Source organism: Agrilus planipennis, unplaced genomic scaffold (assembly GCF_000699045.2).
Source record: "Agrilus planipennis isolate EAB-ADULT unplaced genomic scaffold, Apla_2.0 scaffold261, whole genome shotgun sequence".
Classification (NCBI taxonomy): Eukaryota; Metazoa; Arthropoda; class Insecta; order Coleoptera; family Buprestidae; genus Agrilus; species Agrilus planipennis.
In genome coordinates, this window is record NW_020438949.1 from 389,195 (window position 1) to 410,340 (window position 21,146).

Genomic DNA, 21,146 nt, shown 5'->3' on the forward strand with positions numbered 1-21,146 from the left:
CCAACCAGTCTTAGGACTGATGATCTTATGATGATGATATAGCGTTTATATCAAGTTTCATTCGCTACCTTAAAATCAACATTTTGAGAGAATACTGCTCGTGATTTCACGGAAACCAATAGGATTCCACAAACTTTTTATTAACTTACTACCTATCTACGTATACAATATGTTTCGCTAAAGACTGACTTTATCTGGATTCTAACTACATACTTGAGCCATTTTAAAAGGTGTCGTAGCGATTTCCGCTTATAAGCTTTATTCCACTATTTATTACCGACCCTTAATAAATTGTTTAAATGCTATTCAACCCTACGAATTGTGAGTTACTGCTTATCGGTGGTTATTTCTTAATTTCGACAGTACCTTCGGTTTGATCAGTGGGTATTTGATAATGAGAACTCATCTTCACAAAATCCTTAGTCCAAAGACTGATGGTCGGACACGCACATGTAGTCCTTCTTAGGTTGAGTATCTTTACAAATCCTATAACCTCAAATATTCCACATCCTTAACTATTAACGATTAACAAATTGCTAAAGGCTTTCGCGGACTGTAGGTGCACTAATGTTATCCTGATTCGAGTGTAAAGGCCGTTGTCAGTTGGAAGGACCTCTAAAGAAGTTCGCTACTCGTGCTAGCGAAACGTTAGAACCAACTCCAACCGACGACGGCTTCTAGACCCGAAACAGGACCGTATCAGTTATTTGTGGTTATCTAATCTAGGTCTTCTTCCACCTCATTTTACATTCCGCTTTTAATATGTCTCTAGTTATCATTTCATCTCTCATAAGGTGTTCTAGTATCTATAGTTCATTTTCTCTCTAATCGCTACATCTGCATGGGATTACTAGGGATTTTTTACAAATGATTCATTAAAAAACGGTCGCTACACTCGAACTCGGCGTTATATCCGAATTCGCTATAGCCATATGAATTTTACACTAAAGTATGGTTTAAATTCAAACGACGTCGCTATAGCAAAATGATCGTTATAACAAGGTCGTAATAAATGAAATTCACTGTATTTTATAATACTTAGATACCAACTCATTATTTTATGTAAATGTTTAATCAAATTAAAAAAAAAAGAAAGTGTTTCCGCCCGGGATCGAACCGGGGACCTTCCGCGTGTTAGGCGGATGTGATAACCACTACACCACGGAAACCACTTGAGTTTGCGAGTGGATATTAATAGAACGAAAATAAAATGGCGGACAATTTGCATAAGCTGGATAATAATATTTTGTAAATGTTAGCTCATATAAGCCTGACAAACTAAAATGATGCTGAATTAACTGATTAGAAAATCTAAAAAAAAAAGTTAAATGACAATGAAAAATCTTGTAAAAGGCAGATTATATGGTTTAATCGCCAGACATTACGAAGTTTCTTATTTCAGCATATCTAGAACTCAATTGTATACTCATACATTTCCGTGTTTTTTTAATCTTCACAGACAGCATTTTTTCACGTTTATTTGTATTTGATCACCGACTACCACTGTTGTAATTACTTTCAGAGTAACAAAAACTAGAAATCGCATGATCAATAAGTTTTGATGTTTGCGTATTATAATTCTAATATAGTACCTAACATGTTAGAGTTATAACAAAAGCAGTTCGTCAATTATATTTTTTTATCCTAGAGGTGATGCACTTGAAAATACGATAAAAGAAAGGCTTCCTTACATAAGTATGCCACATCGGATTTAATCTTGACAATGAGAAAGAACGAATGCTTGAAACATTTCGTCCCCTTGGCAATTAGCTATCTCTTATTTGTTTGAGAGCTCTCGTGTTTTATTTCTGGCTAAGTAGTAAGACATTAAATTATTACGTTGTTTTCGTTGAAATGGTCGGTACAGTAGGTAAAGGTGATGCCAAACGGCAAGCAAGCAGTAGTCTTATGATAAAGACCGTTTTGCATTCAAAGGAGACTGAGAGGTTGACTGCCTTTCACAAAGCCTTCGCTTTCTCTTCATTTCGCTTCTGCAAACTTGGACTTGGATTAACAATAGTCTCTCAAAGTGTATATTTCCACAATGTGGATAGCAATTAGTCGGTTTCGGTGGTTTGTCAAAAGGACGTGGTTTCGGAGCAAATTGAATTATTCTTAGGATACAGAAACAACATGGCTCGGTCCTCTGGGGAAATTAGATTCCATCAACTGCTACTGCTGCTGCTGCTGGTGCTAATGCTGATGCTGATGCTTCTCTATTGCTGATGCGCCACCACCATCTCCACCATCACGGCTCACAGCTCTCTGTCTCTCTCTCTTCTTCTGAAATGACGATGTAGTGTCGCACTTTACTAGTAGGTATATCTGCTGGTACAGGCATGGAGCTTAATAAAGAAATTAGAACTGGCAACTTTCAGCAAACGAATAACAAACTTTGTTGGAACGAAACGAATTGTTTGCCCTTTGAAGTTTTCGATAGAGTCTGATAAGCACCGGTCGATGATGGCTACATGTTTATGAATTAACGATAACCCAAAACGAGAGCCGAACAAAATTGATGTGATCGAATGGAAACGGCTCTTAACAAAACTCTTTCCCCATGGACCTACACTACTATTATTCAGTTATGATTCAAAATGAATACAAATTGAAATGATTTAGAGATAGTTATTATAATCATGACTAAATGTTCCTCATTACAACTAATAACATATGTATCGAGAGTACCTGTAGAGATAATTCACTGATATCCTATATCCTACCAGTTATATTAGATATTAGGCATTAGGTAGCCGAAAATCATGCGTTCTTTTGATTCGTAGCTCAGAAACTGTTTATTTTTTGATCTCGTGTCCATCATAAAAACTTTTAGATCAGAAAGATAGAAAGAACATCATGCTCCATTTACAGTCAATTTGACTTAAAGCCAATTTTCTATAAGGATTCTGCGGGATCCTTTATGGTGATAATTTCTTCAGGGTATTACAGTAAAATTTGAAATATTTTCATAAGTGTTTCTAATAGTACTCACCAGGTATTCTATATTCTATTTTATATTCCCCGTATTCTATAACATTCACTTCTCAATTCGAATATAAAACTTTTGTTGTTACAATCTGATAAGTGATCAAAAATTAAAATTGGAAGCAGCTTTTATTTTCAAAACAATGATAAGAGCTCCATTTATTCCTAACTCTTGAAGCAATCCTAAAATGTAAAATAAAATATTCCGCGAACCATTTAGCTAAAGGTTCCCGACGTTTCTTTATTATACAATTTTTCTCAAAGCATTCCTCTACATTTAGGTCATATGGACAGTGTCACAGTGAACTTTTTCGATGTTTGAATTTTCCGAACATATAGACATAAAGACATATTAAAATCAGAAACAGGATCAGAGGAGTAGAGGTAGACATATATTAGATTACTGTTCACAATAAATTAAGGACGTGGGATGTTCTAATTTTAAGGAAAAGCGAAGATTAACTCAGGATAGAAAAAATTAAAGGTGCGTGTCCAACCAGTCTTAGGACTGACGAGCTTATGATGATGATGACGATAGATATCACTCAGGACCAAACAAGAAATATTTATAAAACATCACCAAAATATATGTCAGACCAGTCTTCGCCTCCCAGTTTGGAAAACGTTGCCCTAGACCAACGATCAGCAAATAATTTTAGATGGGGTCCGAATGTTTTTGAAAATGTTTATCAAGGCCCAAGAAAGAAATATTCCTTCCTTTAAAACATGGAAACACTTTGATATCTACGGAAACATATTGTTTTTTTAAATTAAATTAACTTATTTCAGTAATTTATAGTCAAAAAATTTTTGGCATCAAATTTATGACCTTCTGCGGTCCGGACCTGGACTATCGTGGTCCACCAGAGTTGCCAACCGTTGCCCTAGAATCTAATATATGGTGCATGTACCTTCTTTCGAATTGCAATAAGTGAAACCGAACATTTGTAACAGAAACTCCTCTAGGTATACTTCGTTTACTTTCTGTAGCGATGTGACCTTCAGTTTGACCGGCGCAAAGTAGAAAAGAACAGAACTAGGGCAGAAAAGGAAGGAGACAACTCTCGGCTAAACTCTTAACCAGTGAGGAGCGTATAATCCGTACAGTACTGCACGAAAAAATTGACCATTTTATCCACTACAATTGCATTGCTCAAATGTACTGTTATTGCTCCCATTTACTATTGAAAATATCAACGAGATGTTTATTTATATTTGAAGACATATTAAAGGCTATAACGCTTGTTTTCGACTCGCACTACCATTCATGATTGAACAGGTACTGTATGAAAAAGTATGTTTAATGAACAGGAGTCGAGAATATAATGAGCCTTTTTCTCCCTACCAACGATTTTGCAAGCGCGCATCCAAGACATTGGAAGGGGCATATCGCTAGAGAAAGCAAATGAAGTATAATTCTAAATCTCTTCTTGACATATATTAAGTATAGGTACATATTGTTTCACTCTACCCTTTAATTAGAATTTCTCCATTTTCTAACCCGAGATTCGGGTGCTGGTTTTACATTATAAATTGTCTCTTTAATTTGAAAAAATCAGCCGCATCGATTATCAATGGTTCATGTTATCAAGCAGAGTGATAGGCACCAGTGAAACCAAGTCAATAAAATAATACACATGGTGTGCACACTTGACAAAAATTCGGTTCAAACATTGCTCGTGAAGTGATCGTTCCATTTAAACGATCTATTACTAAAAACATCAAATATTTACTGTTAGCAAATTAAATTTATCGGGCACAGATAGGTACCTACATATATATATAACATGTAGGTTTATTTGACGGGATGTTTGCGAATCTATTTTAAAAGCTTTTCCCGACAGAGAGCTTCGAGATAAGGCATCAGGCGTCCAATACCAGCGATGTGTTGTGCATAATTTCAAACGTTATGATGTAGCCCCCACAGCGGTCTTCATACCTTTACCTCGACACGTATGTTACATGTATGTACGTGTAAAGGCATATCACACCCACTAGCGCCATTTCCGAATAAATTCATGTAAATTTACAACGAAATAGTTCGCAACAAACAAGCAAGCAAGCAAGCTATGGTTGGCAAGTAAAAGCGACGCCGTTGTCGACGCCGACAACCTCGTTCTCCTCTGGCAGATAGATGTTGAGTTGCACGTTACCCCGATGATGGATCGTTTCATCAACGTAAAAAGGAAGTTTAGCATTTAGATTGAAAACAGTTTAAACTGTATAAACGGTTCCAGTATTGACACGATCATCAGCGACATTGCTTTAAAACGGGGATTTTAAGAGTCATCGAGATTTTGGCCTCCTTCCGATTAAAACGTCGGACAGGCAATTAAAATTGGATGAACCGAGAGAACGTTGTTTTAAAATTTAAGAATTCCTCTCCACAACAAAACAAATAGAAAAAGAAAAGGCGGCTACGTAATTGGAAAGCGTACACACCTGCGCTGATTGTGTTTCTGGAACACTTGACAAAGAATAAATATGTGTAGGCTTTCGCAGCTGATGCCGTTTACTTCGTTTACTTTCTGTAGCGATGTGATCTTCAGTTTGACCGGCGCAGAGTAGAAAAGAACAGCATTAGACCAGAAAAGGAAGGAGATAACTCTCGTCCAAACTTTTAACCGGTGAGTAGCGTATAATCCGTACAGTAGTGCACGGAAAAATTGACCATTTTATCCACTACAATTGCATTGCTCAAATGTGCCGTTATTGGTACCATTTACTACTGAAAATATCAACGAGATTTTTATTTATATTTGAAGACATATGAAAGGCTTTAACGCTTGTTTTCGACTCGCACTACTATTCATGATTGAGCAAAACTTTTGGCAGGTACTGTATGAAAAAGTATGTTTAATGAACAAGATTCGAGAGTATAATGAGCTTTTTTCTCCCTACCTACGATTTTGCCAGCGCGCATCCAAGACATTGGAAGGGACACATGGCTACAGAAAGTAAATGAAGTATAAATGTATTTTTGAGTTCGGATTTACTGGCCGTTATATCTGGAAATCTCTTTCTGACTTTTCGCCAGCTGCTGCGGCAGGCATTCTAAGGATGGCGTGGTGATCGTCACGGAGAAGTTCTCTTGTGGATCGCCACCGAGCAGCAGACGAAAGTCGGAAGGTATTCCCACAAACAACGGCCAGAAAACGCGAGCTCAAAAACACATTTCACCTGACAATGAGTAACATATTAAAACAGAAACAGTAGTATACGAGGTCTATCAAAAAATTATGGCGAGTTTTGAGTTTTTACAAAAAATCATTTTCGTGATCTTCGATGCCGTCTTTGTCTCCTCAATCGTAGCGCAGCGTCGTCCTTTTATGGGCCTCTTCAATTTCGGAAACAAGCAAATGTCACAGGGGGGCCAGACCTGGGAAATACGGTGGCTGCAGCATTATTAATGTGTTATTTTTGACCAAAAATTCATGCACAAGCAACGATGTGTGAGCAGGGACGTTATCATTGTGCAAAAGCCAATTTTTGTTCTTCCACAAATCTGGGCGTTTCTCGCGGATTGCTTCTCGTAAATTGCGCATAACTAGCAGGTAATACGAGGGTGGATTGATAAGTTTCCGGCCTAACCAAGAGATGACGCCACTAGGCCTACCTTGAGGTGACATTCTATAGTACCATCCTTGGATAGCTTGTAGCTATAGTTTCAGCCCGATCTCCTTGCTAGTGTAGGTTTGACAGCACGCTGAACAAGACGCCTCTGTGGTTTTCGTAAAAATGGAAAAGCAGGAAAATCGTGCTGTCATCAAATACTTTTATTTGAAGGGGTTAACGCCGAAGGAAATTAAAAAAGAGATGGACTCAACACTGGGGACATCCTCCCCGTCATATTCAACCGTTAAGCAGTGGGTTTCCGAGTTTAAAAAGGGTCGTGTGAGCACCTCTGATGGGCCTCGCTCAGGACGCCCCGTTGAGGTCACAACTCCAGATATGATCGAAAAAATTCATCAAATAGTGCTGGGAGACCGCAGATTGAAAGTGCGTGAGATAGCTGAGACCTGTAAGATGTCATATGAACGTGTGCAACATATTTTGCACCAACATTTGCATATGGAAAAGCTCTGTGCAAGATGGGTGCCGCGTTTGCTAACAGTCGACCAAAAATTGATTCGAAAAAACATTTCTACCGCAAATTTGTCATTGTATAAGCGTAATCCAAGCGAATTTTTGCGTCGATTCGTAACCGTTGACGAAACGTGGGTCCACCACTACACTCCTGAAACCAAAGAACAGTCTAAACAGTGGATTGGACCAGGGGAACCAACTCCAAAGAAGGCAAAAACAATTTTTTCGGCGAACAAGGTTATGGCTACTGTTTTTTGGGATGCAAGAGGTATTATATACATTGATTACCTTGCAAAGGGTAATACTATCACTGGTCAATACTACGCAGACTTATTGCAACGTTTGAGCCACGAGGTGAAAATTAAACGACCTCATCTGGCGAAGAAAAAAATCTTGTTTCATCACGATAACGCACCAGCGCACACGTCAATCGTTGCGACGGCTAAAATCAACGATCTAAAGTTTGAATTGATGCCGCACCCTCCTTACTCTCCAGACCTAGCCCCGAGTGACTATTTTCTGTTCCCTAATCTCAAAAAATGGCTTGGCGGTAAGAGATTTGCGGACAATGAAGAAGTAATCGAAGCTGTAAATGGTTATTTTGAGGAGCTTGACGAATCAGTCTATAGAGATGGCATTAATAGACTGGAACACCGCTATGAGAAATGTATCAGCCTTGGAGGAGATTATGTTGAGAAATAAAAAAAAAAATTTTTTAAAAACCTTGTTTTTCTTGGTCAGGCCGGAAACTTATCAATCCACCCTCGTATATGTATTCCTTATAGACCGTTCTACCCTGTGGCAACAACTCATTATGCACCATACTCCTGCAATAGAAGAATACTGTAATCAAAGCCTTCATATTCGACCTAACTTTTCGGTCTTAGCTCGTGCGGCAGCTTCCATTGGAATGATTGAGCTTTTATTTCCACATCATAACCACAAACCTATGATTCTTCGCCAGTTATGACCCTCTGTAGCAAATTTGGGTCATCACGGACAGAATCCAACAGCTCCTAAGTAATGTTAATGCGATGCTGTTTTTGGTCGAATTTGAGCAATTTTGGTACGAATTTCGTGGTGATCCAATCTCATGCCCAAATCATTAATAAAAATTGAACGGCAGGAGCCAATCGATATGTTTAGGACCTCAGCAACTTCTCTAATTCTGATTCAATGATTGGCCAATACTATTTTCTTCACTTCATCAACATTTTCGTCTGTTGTTGATGTGCTTGGGTGTGCGGCACGCTCTTCGTCGTTCACATCTTCTCGGCCCTCTTTAGAACATTTTGTACCACCGATAAACAGTCCAAGGTAGCTTGTAATATACGTAATCCGCGGAACTTCAAGAATAATAATATTGAAGTAATAATTTTTCGTTTAGTTTTGTGTATTTCGTGTTGGCCTTGCATATTCGGTCTTGGTTTTAGTCTTGATCTCTTTCGTTCCATCTTGGTTTTAGTCTTGATCTTATTCGTTCCATCCTGGTTTTAGTCTTGATCTTGTTCGTTCCATCTTGGTTTTAGTCTTGATGTTGTTCGTTCCATCCTGGTTTTAGTCTTGATCGTGTTCGTTCCATCTTGGTTTTAGTCTTGATCTTGTTCATTTTATCTTGATTTTAGTGTTGATCTTGTTCGTTCGGTCTTGGTATTAGTCTAGGTCTTAGTCTTGGACTTACTACTATAAAGAGAGTCTGGCTCTTGGTCTTGCGAAACTGCAAGAATTTGCTCACCATTGGTTCGGGCTGACAGAAAAATCGAGAAAAACTTTCCTTTTTAATTTCATGTACCTGTTGTAGGTAATTCTGAGATTAGCGGAAATTATTTTATTTACTTTACTATATGTGCGAAAACGAGGCGCTGTCGGATAAATGGTTTTCCACAATTGAGATTTTAACTTCTTCGTACATTTTTCTATCAGCGAGAGTTAATGCTGGAACGTACGATTTTAATTTTGTAAACGGATTTTGAAAATAGAAGTGTCAATCTACAAAACAAACTTACTAAAAATTAATTGTAATTATTCATTTCCATGTAATGAGGAAAACTGCTATAAAAAGTAGTAGAGCAAAGTTTTAAATATTTTAAAAGCGGTTCCAGCGTAGGTACGCTTTTAATGGTTGGTTGAAGAGAAACTTTAACTCTCAAAATTCCGGAATTACGAAAATTCACTCTTGTAGTCGACGAGATAAACTAAGGGTCATTTTTATAGTACAATATAATTAATGGTGGGTATTTTAATATCCCTTTAAGCTTTCTTTGAATAGCACGTAATGGTATTGTGTTTATTGGAAAAGTCGTTAATAAAAAGTTATAAGTAGTAGTAATAGGTAATAGTAGACGCATCACGGACAATTTCCTAGTAACTTGATTTAGTAGTAATGATAGTATAAAAAAGTGACATACTTTGACGCTCGTTGAAATATCGTTAGCTAGCTAGTAGTTTAGGTTTAATTCAGTTTAATATCTTTTTATTTTCTTAATAAAATAGAAAAAAGTTGTTTCTTTGACTCAATTGAAAAATATTTTCTATGCTTTTTATACAATTGTTTACTACTTTTAAATAAGCAGTTTTTTATTGACTTCCATAGAAATCTCTGTTTTCGTATTCTTTCTAATAACTCATCATTTCTAACCGTCTCTATCCACGGTATCCTCATCGTTCGCCGGTAACACCACATTTAGAACGATTCTAACCTTTTCTTTTCCGTCGTGTCCAACATTCATGTTTCGCACCCATACAGCGCTATGTTTCAGACATATACATTTAACAGTCTTTTTCGAATTTCTAAATTGACCATTCGGGAGCATAGAAGTGATTTTTTTTTTGTTGAAAGCGACTCGACCCTGCGCTATTACAACTACGAATTACAATAAAATCGAAATAGTGATTCTGCAATTTTCAGAACAACTGTTTATATACTTAGTTAAAACAAAATTTAAAAGAAAGACAAAATCGAGATGTAACATCATCTGAATGAGACAAAGCCATTGCAAGCACATACACAGTTTACACGAACATCGATGCTGTTAAGCAATAAAAAATTTCTGGAAGAATAAATAACATAAGTAATAAGTTTTGCTGCTTAATACAAAATAAGAACAATAGACAATTCAGCATTAATTTTTATTATATATTTATATATATTCGCACCCATTTTGAGAGACATAAAAATTCTGACGAAAATTAGACACGGTAACTGATTTCATTTAATTACATCAAGTATCGTAAAAATTACAAGCTTCATTATGACGAATAATTATTTTGTGAGAACACAAAAGAATAACTTATCTACTTATTTAGTTGTTAAAGAAGATTTATTCTTTTATCTGTATCTGACAGGAGCAACGTCTTCTGCAAAAGTATGTTTCCTTTGAAGTCCTTCTAAGCCTACTTTCTCTTTTTGTTCCGCTGGTAGTCTAACAGCGACAATCAGGAAGGACAGTCGTTTAAACTTCGAAACGTTTTAATCTTCTTTTTTTCTGATTCAAAGAAGTGCGAAAAAAATCCAAGAACAGAGATGCGGGGAGATGAAAACCAAACGAATAGCAAAGCGCTTGACAGAGCTATTTCCGTTGAAAGTATTTATTTATCATCCAGAACTTTCTTCGGTATTTCTTTAATTGTTTTGCTTACTCCTTCCTTAGAATTCACAGTTTTATTTACGTTTGAATCCGAATAATCGGAGGCGTTCTATCAGAAAGGGCTCGTCGATCGACAAACTTGGGGAAACGAATTAATGTTGTATAAGTTTAATCTTTCAAATAACAGAAAGGGTACTGTAGGGCGATGGTTTTCTCTTTTTAAACAAAAAACAAACAAAGACTTAAAGAATGAAAAGCATTTTTGCATCAGGGGGGAAAACTATTATTAATTACGAAAATTCGTTAATTTTTAGAGTTCCTTGTCTCTAAAGGAAAAACGAAACGACAGAAACACACAGACGTATGTAACCCTAACTCGAAAACCAACTTAACATTGTAGTTAAAAAAAACATGTTCTTCCATACATTCAAACTGCAAATGTTAATTTATACGCACAATATTGTTTTGTTTAATGATTAGCACGTTATGTTCAGACCATAGACGCTATTAATTTTCCTGTAATCTATATGTAGAGAACTATTTTCTGCACTTTTTCAAAATTTTTGGTTCGGTAGTTTCGGTGATAAGGGGGGAGAGGGAATGGTCAATTCTTATGTATTTTTCTAAATAATTTTAAAACTATATTTTAAAAATTATAAAAAACATATTTGAGACCCTTACAATAAGCCCATTCATCTGATATGTTACACGGTGCAGTTCGCAAAACTTTTTGAAGTGAAACTTCTTTACGCACACTAGGACGGATTTTAATACGGTTTTTTTTTTAATAGATAGAGTAATTCAAGAGGAAGGTATATAAGGTTTATATGTATAATTCATGCTTAATATAGCAGAGAAACGCTGATAATTTTAGAGGTTTGTAATGTGATGTCGTAAATAAACACATTTTTTTGCGTTTACATTGCAAACGCTGGCTGAACCCCACGAGATAGATGAAAATAATATACTACAGTATAGTACACCTTAAAAAGGTCTACAAAAATTCCGCGATGGTATATATCTATCTCTTAGGGATAACCCACAATAACCATTTTTTATCCTTTACTTTTTACGAGAAATAATTATCCAATTAAGTACACTTAAATACATTGTGCATTTAATATAGATCAATATGGCCCTTTACAGCATGTAATTTAAATGAATATTTTCGAAGATATTAAGACTTAAAATGCAGGGACATTGCGGTGCGGCGGTACCGGCCGGTTTGGATTGTCTAATGACAAAAAAGCTGTGATTGTTGTATATATAAAGACATTCTATAGTATATTTACTATCAGCACTGCACCCATACGGAGCCTAGTGTACAAATAATACCATTAAACCAATTCCTTAACCCTATCCCGGTATGTTTGGGTGTTTGAAGAAGTTTCACTTCAGTAGCGTGTTGTATAATCACACCACTATATTCAAAATTACTTTATTTACGTGTTTGAGGCACAGAAATTCATATATGTACTAAATTTCAACTTAATCGGTCCAGTAGATTCGAAACAAATTGACTGTGACAGGCGGACAGACAGACACACGAGTGATCCTATAAGGGTTCCGTTTTTCATTCGCACCACAGAACCCCAAAAAGGATCCCTTATATGATCATTTGTTGTCCGTCTGTCTGACAAGAACCTGTTTGTTAAGGACGCGTGAAGATACCAAGTTGAAATTAATACCGAGTACTCAGTTTTACAATCCCTTCGAGTGGTGAAAAACTCAGACTGTTAATTCAAGGTAATCAACAGATACAGCTTTATATGTCACTTATTTTGATACTCCAAAAGGAATCAAAACAATTGACTTAGAATAATGAAATTTGACAAGAGGCAAAGGAAAAAATTTAAAAATCGTAAATTTGTAGTAACATCACAAGAAAAATATGTTTTAATTGTAATATTGTAATTATACATTATGGGAACTAATTTTGGAGTTAAACTTAAAACATAATCAGAAAAAGCGGGAAAAATATTTGAGACTCGATTTCCGTGACGAGCGAACGATTTACATACCTTTAAGTTTTTACAAAATACGGAAAGGAAAATACATTTTCAGAAGATTATTTAAGTAGAGATAATTTAGAATAACATTCGTCTTAGTCTTGGGTTGGGCATTTTTTAACTCGTAAAAGCACCGGCCGCCACCCTTTACAGTTTATCTGGAGTTCCATCACCATTCCTACTAAATATTTAAAAAGAGTTGCTGGATCGGAAACCTCTGAGACAAGTTATAAAAGTACCGATTTGCAAAAGATATGGATCATAAAAATTATTGATCGGAAAAGATCTTAAAACCTATGAAATAGTCAAGAATGTCTTTGAACTTACACTCACTGTTATCTCTGCTCCATGAAATTCAAAATATAGGATTTACTTTTAATATTTGGTAACCATGGATTTCAGGTTATTTTACTAATTTTATAATAAAATATGGATAAAAAATCGGTTGTCTGTAAAGTCGGCTTACTGACGATAGTTGAACGTGACAACGTCATAAGAAAATACTGATGGAATGGTTTCATTTTTCAAAAGAAAATTTTAATTTTATTTGTTTGATATATATTTTGTATGGATATAGAGAAGGAGGTAAATGGAAATGTATTATTGTATAGCAGCTGTCCACGCGGACGCATTGCTCACTCAAGTAGGAGACAGATGTCGAACGCTGCCGAACGCGGAGGTCGATTGTGGCCCTTTGTCGCTCTTTCCGCGCTCTCGCTTGCACTTCATGCCTTAAATGGAACGCCTCAGAGCGAGGTAACGCCGCATGAGTCATGTTTTTTCGTGGGTGCAGCCGGCTCCATCGAATTATAAGACGTTGTCACGTCAAAAACAGTCAAGTGCCTAAGTAAAAAGTAAAAAATAATTTATATATAAACATAAAGAACGACATTCACTTTAGAAGACTGTAGAATTTAAGACGTTTTCAAAAATTGGTTAATGTTATGTTAAAGTAGATCAACTAGGTGTAATTACTTGCTACTTACTTTTTTATTTGCTAAAATGTTACAAGATTGTGTAGATCACAGTAAATTTATTTGAAGTAAATAGAAAATAGAAATGAGGAAATTATTTCGAAAACCTGAAAACAGCAACTGTCTTACAACACTAAAAGTTTTGGCTCGAACTTTTATTGGTTTTGCATAGTAGGTCAATTAGCCACCGTTTAAATACGGGAATCAATAATTATAATCAATGATAGTGGATAGTCGAGTCGACAGCCGGGGGTCGAATATAACATCACTCACCCTGTGATGGTTAAAGTTAAGATTAAGATTAATATTGTATTATTAAATTATTAATTAACTGTATTTGTTGACTAGTAATTCTGATTTATACAGTAACCAATCTGAATAACTTTTTACGGAGCTTTTAGAGATTATTATTTTCGACTTCGAAAAACCAGTTGTAATCAGTCAAAGTAGTGATCGAAACGATATTCAAGTGTTCCATCACGATAATTCCCGTTCTCGTACGGGAGCAAGGTCTGTTTCTCTTTCGATTAACAAAATGATGAATGTAATGCACAAATCACTGGAGGCGGTCTTCTAAAATGGCACGGAGCCAGTCAAGAATGTTAATAGCGGAAAGCAACCAGTGCTTTTACTAATATTTCTTCTACCAATGCAATATTTTTAAAAAACATTTTAGTAAAGCCTAAAATGCAGAGCACATACATAATTAAACTGTGACATGAAGATAAATGAAAGAAAAATAGATATAATGCGGCAATTCGGAAATACTATTGTACAAACAATTAAAAATTACAATGATTCAGGTTTTATGGTTTAGACATTACTATATTAGTAGGACATATGTAAAATTTTAATCATTATCAACATCTCTTAATAGTCCTCATCATAAGATCGTCAGTTCTAAGACTGGTTGGACACGCACCTCCACTCCTTCCTATCTTGAGTTAATCTTCGCATATCCTTAATTATTTGCGAACAGTAATCTAATCTAGGTTTACCTCTACTCCTCTTAACTCCTGTTTCTGCCTATAATATGTGTCTGACTAGATCTTCATGCCTGACAATGTATCCTACCAATCTATGTCATTTCTAACCTTCTCTATCCACGGTTTCCTCATCATTTGCCGGTAACACCACATTTCGAACGCTTCTAACCTTTTCTCTTCCGCTGCGCCCACCATCCATGTTTCGCACCCGTACAGCACCACGCTCCAAACATACGCCATTAACAATCCTTTTCGAATTTCTAAGTTAACCGTTCGCGAGCATAGAAGTGACTTCTTTTTATTGAAGGCGACTCTACCCTGCGCTATCCTCTACTTCATATCCCTACTACTCCTTCCATCCTGACTTATCTGACTTCCTAGATACCTAAAATCAGCCACTTCTTCTAATCTTTCGTCTGCTATCTTTACATTCTCTTTTTCCCTACTTTTTCTTCCTTTGCATACCAGTATTTTAGTTTTACTTTTATTTATTTTCATACAGTACTGTTTTGTCAATACCGCTTCCATTTTATTGAAAGCTATCTCTAACTCCTCCTTGCTAGATGCTAATACTGCTATACTTTATTAGTAATCAAAAATTAATTTATAATGACATTGTTTCTTTTTCTTTATGATAAAAAACATAAGTAATATCTAATTAGATAGGCTTGGACGATTTTATTTTACCTTGTAACAAATTCTTTCACTGAAGGATGTACTCTTGTTTTCGCATTTTTTTAACAAGCGTCTACCATGTAATAGTTTCAAATGGAAAACACCTTTATTAATTTCTTTCATTACTAATTAACTTCGTTTCCTAGTATCTTTTCTCCTAGTAGACAAACCATTTCATATGTATATGTGGCGTTGGATTTGAGGTGTGAGTGTTCATAAATCTTCATAGTCTGAAGTGGGATGAGTATCACTTAGTTCACGGAACTGAATCATCGCCGTTCTTTGATTAAAAACTTTCCAGAACTTTACAGCTTTATTTCAACGCCTGCTTTAATTGCATAGTCGCCTAGAATCTGATTTAGTATGCCACCGCAGTGCATAGTTTTCAGCAAAGAAAGGACGTGTAGTCTTGGTTACCGACTACAATTTCCCTACACAAAGCCATTTAGCATTCTTAATGCCAACATCTTTCAAATAATTATGTGATTGTATTCCAACCGTGCGAGTGAATGAAACTGAAATGGAGCAACATTCAATAGTTTAAACGCAATAAAATTCCATCGATGCCCTATTTTGCAATGAGAATTCGTTAATTTTTGGTACAAAAGCTGATAAGCACCGTATTTATGAACTGAAATATAGATAAGCTAAACTGACTTCTTTTTACAATAATTCAAAATATATATATATNCATTTATGATGAATTATTAATTATTATAAAATAAAAGTAAAAATAGGAGTTGAAATATTAGTTATTAGTTAATATTACTGCAGTAAGAACTTATTAAAGTAAAACTTGTAAATATTTTAATGTTATTTTTTTCATTTATTTGATGGAACTATGTAATCTGATAATACTTTTTGCGAAGATATATGTAAAGGGTATTTCCGAAATAAGTAACAAGCTTTGGAGAGTGTCAACTTGATGCAATAGAGAGTCGAATGGTACGTACACCAACGTAATTAAAAGAGAAAAAAAACAAGTTACAATCCGAAGCCGGTCCTGGCCGTGAATCGGCAACGCAGGTCTGTACGTATGCACCTGGTTGAGATAAGAACTCAGAAGCTACAACGATGGGCTAAAGTAACAAAAATCACTAAAAACACTAATAAACAGTTTCCTCGAGATATTTTATCAAAATGATTAAAAATTGAAGTTTTCGTTCACTTTTTCTCATCGTGTTATTGTTGTGTCTACAGGTCTACGGTAGAAATAGTAAATATTCCCTCAATTCCAAGCCAAAGTTGCTCAAGTTTTTTTTTTAATCGGTTTCAAACAGTATATTTTCGTTGTTTTGAGAAAGAGGGGAATTCTTCAAAAGACATCTAGCCACCCGTACGACTAGGAAGTGTCGGATTCCCAAGGAAGGTGTCCTCGATACTTACCGACTAAAACCCCTCCATCTCAGGTCGTTATAGGACCGTGTACGGTCCTCTTCATCCAGAAGCTGGTCGGGAATCGAGATTGACAGTCGAAACGTGTCACTGGTAGCTTATGAAAATAATTAAATTTGATTGGTTAGAAATTGAAATTATTGTTAATAATTTATATTGTAAGAATTTATTGTCGAAACTCAGTTGCTGTGTCAAGTATCGTAAAATATTGTTTCATTTGTAATTAAGCGTTGGTAAAAAAATCCAATCGGTTACGTAGAAATTATAAGCATTCGTAATTTTTGAAGCGAATTAAATCAGCGAACGCTAACGCTAACGTTCCGGCTGGAAATTATTGGTCGTTCACGTGCAGTTGCATTCTGGAACTGAAACGTAACAAAACAGCGGCGGCCGTGGCAACAAATCTCGAATATAACGGGAAATGCGCATTTACAATATATATTAAAAGCGGCATAAACGGGGAGCAAACAGGACATAATTTAATCCTTCCAGTGCAGACACTGACACGCGAACTAAACAAAAATTACTGCCGTTATAATCTGCATCAGCACAATTGCGTTTTCGGAGAAGATATTGCGCTTTTTTAATTTTCCGGTGCCCTAATTTGTTGTAAAGCTACTTGTGGTTCTGGGACCTTTTAATTCTTTGCTTTATGCCATTTGTAGTGTTGTGCTAGCTGTTTTATTGGACTGTTGCTAATTGCTCTTCAATTTTGTACAGAAACTACTTTATATGAACGTACAATGTTATTGCACATTGTTCTTTCTCTTACTGAAAATACACGACAATGAACTTTTGAGCCACTTCAAAAAAAAAAAAACGCCCAAGTGCGAAAGTTCCGCACAAATGAAATAGTTCGTCTGTCAAGGGAATAGTCTCGAAAAATTTTCATGTTTTTTCCGATTATGTTTTAAGTTTCCCCCACTAACTTTAATGTTACATTTCTTTTGTAATGTAATTAAAGATTTACGGGTTTCGGAGTTTTTCCTGTACTTGTGCTACAGGAAATTGCTTGTTGTCAAATTTCATGATTGTAGATAACCTATTAATTTTTGAGATTATAGTTGTACGCACTTATGATTCGAAACATGCCATCATCATCATCATCATAAGGTAGTCAGTCCTAAGACTGGTTGGACACGTACCTCCACTCTTTCCTATCCTGAGCTAATCTTCGCATTTCCCTAAAACTAGAACAACCCATATCCTTAACTATTTGTGAACGGTAATCTAATCTAGGTCTACCTTTACCCCTCTTAACTTTCGTTTTAGCCTGTAGTCGGTCTCTGACTAAACCTTCATGCCTGAGACGGTATCCTACTAACCTATCTCGCCTATTTCTTATTGACTTGTTCTCCAATTCTTTCTAATATCTCTTCACTGTCCTTCTCTATCCACGGTATCCTCATCATTCGCCAGTAACACCACATTTCGAACGCTTCTAACCTTTTCCTTTCCGCCGCGCCCACCGTCTATGTGCCAAACATACACCTTTAACAATCTTTTTCGAATTTCTAAATTAACCATACGCGAGCGTAGAAGTGACTTTTTTTTATTGAAGGCGACTCGACCCTGTACTGTCCTCTGGTTTATATCCCTACTTCTCCTTCCATTCTGACTTATCTGACTTCCCAGATATCTAAAATATCGACCACTTCTGATTTTTTGTCTCCTATTTTTATATTCGCTCTTTTCCTATTTTTTCTGCACTTGCATACCAGTATTTTTGTTTTGTTTTGTCAATACCGCTTCCATTTTATTGAAAGCTATCTCTAACTCCTCCTTGCTAGATGCTAATACTGCTATACTTTATTAGTAATCAAAAATTAATTTATAATGACATTGTTTCTTTTTCTTTATGATAAAAAACATAAGTAATATCTAATTAGATNTTCTGATTTTTTGTCTCCTATTTTTATATTCGCTCTTTTCCTATTTTTTTTTCCTTGCATACCAGTATTTTTGTTTTACTTTTATCTATTTTCGTACAGTACTGTTTTGTCAGTACCGCTTCCATTTTATTCAAAGCTATCTCTAACTCCTCCTTGCTAGATAGTAATACTGCTATATCATCTGCAAATCTAAGCATACTAATCTTTTGCTCCTGTATATCTATCCCTACAGTTTTACTGTCTTTAATGATGTTGCTCGCGTCTTCGATGTATATATATAAATTGTATAGCGGTGACAGTGTGCATCCCTGTCTGACTCCCTTTCTAGCATTTACTTCTCTACGTTGCAGCCCCAGCTCTATAACTGCCTGTTACTCTATACAAAGTATCACCCTTTGATCTCTGTAACTTATCCCTACATTTTTAAGTATATTTGACCTCTTGTCCCATTTAACATTATACCCTACTTCTGAAACATGCTACAGCATACGAAAATTATAAATATCTGAGTATAGTGTTCGAATTTCATTTAATTCTAATAGATTAACGAGTGAATTATCTTGTTGCTATGATTTTATTATTTATTCCTGTATTGATTAAACTTTATTGGCAACTAACATAAAGTAGAATTTTTCGAATTAAACATTTTCTCGGGGTCATTGTTTTTTATTCCTTATTTCCAATAACATTAGACTAATGCGATGTGTAGGGATTGTATTATAACATACATAGTGCAGGACCGAGAGGCAGGCGGAGAGATTTAAAACGGAATAGTGCACTGCTTTGTAACATTAAGTAAGAATAAACCTCTTTAGCTATCGGAAATGCTTTTGCCTCTATTGTGCGCGGAAATAAAAGTTTGTCGGAATGAAACCTTTAGATACAGAAACGCAGTGCTATTTGTCGAAGATACGTAGAAGTAATTTTATTGTCGGAACAAACGGCACAAGCCATCAATACATTTGAAACCGTTCGAAACAGTTTCGACTCGCTACAATTTCCTCTCGTGCAATTCGAATAAAGCGAGTTTAAAATAACTTTAAAAGCGTCTCATAACTGTTTCAGTTAATTAAAAAATACTTGATTTTCGTTGGGGTGCTGCGCGGATAAAAGTTGAAAAGTTCGGCGAATAATTCCCTCACAGTTCGGAAATTTAACAAACGGAACGGGACGACACAACGGCGACGTTTGATAAAAGTTCTTATTCGAAACATCTGCAATATTTGATTTACTTTTTTTGAGGATGTTGGGAATTGACGGATTGGGTTGTGACACCTAGTGGTAAAAATTTGAACACTCTAGTTATTGTAAAATACATACATTTATGATGAATTATTAATTATTATAAAATAAAAGTAAAAATAGGAGTTGAAATATTAGTTATTAGTTAATATTACTGCAGTAAGAACTTATTAAAGTAAAACTTGTAAATATTTTAATGTTATTTTTTTCATTTATTTGCCAAAACTTCGCAATTGTTCCGGTACAGTACTAATTGGTAATCTGGAAGAAATTAGTAAAATAAAAGCATAAAAAAATAATGTATTGAAATTAGATGAGACTACTCCATACATGGAACTATGTTATTTACATTTTAAAAGTGATTTTTAAAACTTGGAGGCTAATCGCAGATAACAATTAAATAATGTTGCTACTGCATATTTACATTTTCCGGCCATCGTGCTTTACACGATCAAATATTTGAAATAATTTTTCAATATTAGATTTTACTGTATTTATTTCATAAGGTTTTTGTTTCATACACAAAACGGGGTAATTGCTTTTTAATTATCACATTTTCACCATTTAATTAAATGGCCAATAGATAAAATTTGCTCTGTATCTTCATCCTTTACAGCCAAAATTGAGTTTAAATCAGAAAAATAGGTCCATGCCTCTTTATTCATGCCTTTTTCTACCATACCTTTAAGAGCCTTAGCATATCCGTTAAATGAAAAAAATTGGTAACACTCTGAGAGCTTATTTAACTGCGGATCCAACTTTAGAGAGAGTGTCAACATCCGCATTTTTTTGACCAGTCAACTAAGCAGGTACCTACGTATTACCAGCCAAAGAAAATATTTCAGTTTCAGTTTAATAAATAAAAACACTATTGCATCTGTAAAACTTTCACGGTAAGCTATAGTACGTTCTTATCTTTCGTTTAACTTTTTGCTAGAGAAAAAAATTGAAATATTAAGATTTAGACAATGATGGACCGTGGTCAAAATGAATAATTAGATCCTGACATTCTGTTGATAACTGCGGCTGGAGTCTTTTGTGGAAAATGCGTTGACAACTTGGGTGAAGGTTATATTCCTGGATTTCACTGGGATAAAGCGATAATTATTCAGTTCTCGATGCAGTTTCCACTGAAGACGAGATCTAGATCTAATTGTTCCTTTTTGCCACGCCTCATCAGCCGCACTCGTAATTTTGCTATGAATTCCGACCCTGAAAGAAGTATAGCAAAGAATAGGAGAACAGAGGACTCTATGGAAATCAATAAAAACTAATTAGATAAGTTGGTAGAACACCTTCTCAGGCATAAAGGTCT

General features: G+C 35.5%; 1 non-coding gene across 1 annotated transcript; it reads right to left on the reverse strand.

Moving 5' to 3' along the window:
* Positions 1-1,096: 1,096 nt before the first annotated feature.
* Trnav-aac lies at positions 1,097-1,169 on the reverse strand. Its single transcript has one exon. It is a non-coding gene; the product is annotated as a tRNA-Val (tRNA).
* Between the last annotated feature and the right edge of the window lie 19,977 nt (positions 1,170-21,146).